Raw genomic sequence first — 2,035 nt, 5'->3', positions numbered from 1 at the left:
GTAGCTTGACAGAGGGCTCTCATGGAGCCTTATAGATACTCAGAGCAATGTTGGAACCTCACATCACCAAACTTAGAGTTTGAATATGGGGGTTCAACACCAAACTTAGAGTTTGGTTGTGGCCTCCCAACACCAAACTTAGAGTTTGACTGTGGGGGCTCTGTTTGTCTCTGATTTGAGAGAAGCTCTTCATGCTTCCTCTCCATGGTGACAGAGGGATATCCTTGAGCCTTAAACACAAAGGATTCTTCATTCACTTGAATGATTAGTTCACCTTCATCAACATCAATCACAGCCTTTGCTGTGGCTAGGAAGGGTCTGCCAAGGATGATGGATTCATCCATGCACTTTCCAGTCTCTAGGACTATGAAATCAGTAGGGATGTAATGGTCTTCAATCTTAACCAAGACATTCTCTACAAGTCCATGAGCTTGTTTTCTTGAGTTGTCTGCCATCTCCAGTGAGATTCTTGCAGCTTGTACCTCAAAGATCCCTAGCTTCTCCATTACAGAGAGAGGCATGAGGTTTACACTTGACCCTAAGTCACACAGAGCCTTCTTGAAGGTCATGGTGCCTATGGTGCAAGGTATGGAAAACTTCCCAGGATCTTGTCTCTTTTGAGGTAATTTCTGCCTAGACAAGTCATCCAGTTCTTTGGTGAGCAAAGGAGGTTCATCCTCCCAAGTCTCATTTCCAAACAACTTGTCATTTAGCTTCATGATTGCTCCAAGGTATTTAGCAACTTGCTCTTCAGTGACATACTCATCCTCTTCAGAGGAAGAATACTCATCAGAGCTCATGAATGGCAGAAGTAAGTCCAATGGAATCTCTATGGTCTCATTTTGAGCCTCAGATTCCCATGGTTCCTCATTGGGAAACTCAGTGGAGGTCAGTGCACGCCCATTGAGGCCTTCCTCAGTGGCGTTCACTTCCCCTCCTTCCTCTCCAAATTCGGCCATGGTTATGGCTTTGCACTCTCCTTTTGGATTTTCTTCTGTATTGCTTGGAAGAGTGCTTGGAGGGAGTTCAGTAATTTTCTTACTCAGCTGTCCCACTTGTGCCTCCAAATTCCTAATGGAAGACCTTGTCTCAGTCATGAAACTTTGGGTGGTTTTGATTAGATCAGAGACCATGGTTGCTAAGTCAGAGGGGTTCTGCTTAGAATTCTCTGTCTGTTGCTGAGAAGATGATGGAAAAGGTTTGCCATTGCTAAACCTGTTTCTTCCACCATTGTTGTTGTTGAAACCTTGTTGAGGTTTCTCTTGATTCTTCCATGAGAAATTTGGGTGATTTCTCAATGAAGAATTATAGGTGTTTCCATAGGGTTATCCTAGGTAATTCACCTCTTCCATTGAAGGGTTCTCAGGATCATAAGCTTCTTCTTCAGATGAAGCTTCCTTAGTACTGCTTGGTGCATTTTGCATTCCAGACAGACTTTGAGAAATCAAATTGACTTGTTGGGTCAATATCTTGTTCTGAGCCAATATGGCATTCAGAGCATCAATCTCAAGAACTCCTTTCTTCTGACTTGTCCCATTGTTCACAGGATTCCTTTCAGAAGTGTACATGAATTGGTTATTTACAACCATTTCAATGAGCTCTTGAGCTTCTGTAGGCGTCTTCTTCAGATGAAGAGATCCTCCAGCAGAGCTATCCAAAGACATCTTGGACAGTTCAGAGAGACCATCATAGAAAATACATATGATGCTCCATTCAGAAAGCATGTCTGAGGGACATTTTCTGATCAATTGTTTGTATCTTTCCCAAGCTTCATAGAGGGATTCACCATCCTTCTGTCTGAAGGTTTGGACTTCCACTCTAAGCTTACTCAATTTTTGAGGTGGAAAGAATTTTGCCAAGAAGGCATTGACTAGCTTTTCCCAAGAGTCCAGGCTTTCTTTAGGTTGAGAGTCCAACCATATTCTAGCTCTGTCTCTTACAGCAAAAGGGAATAGCATCAGTCTGTAGACCTCAGGGTCAACCCCATTAGTCTTGACTGTGTCACAGATTTGCAAGAACTCAGCTAAAAACTGAT

At 42.9% G+C, this 2,035-nt stretch overlaps 1 non-coding gene across 1 annotated transcript; it reads left to right on the top strand.

Annotated features, from left to right (window-relative positions):
* The first annotated feature begins 1,718 nt into the window (after window positions 1-1,718).
* On the top strand, window positions 1,719-1,826 carry LOC130952009 (small nucleolar RNA R71). Its single transcript, XR_009074191.1, has one exon. It is a non-coding gene; the product is annotated as a small nucleolar RNA R71 (small nucleolar RNA).
* Window positions 1,827-2,035: the final 209 nt, after the last annotated feature.

The sequence above is a fragment of the Arachis stenosperma genome, chromosome 9 (genome assembly GCF_014773155.1).
Source record: "Arachis stenosperma cultivar V10309 chromosome 9, arast.V10309.gnm1.PFL2, whole genome shotgun sequence".
Lineage (NCBI taxonomy): Eukaryota > Viridiplantae > Streptophyta > Magnoliopsida > Fabales > Fabaceae > Arachis > Arachis stenosperma.
This window is presented reverse-complemented; position numbering and strand designations above follow the sequence as displayed.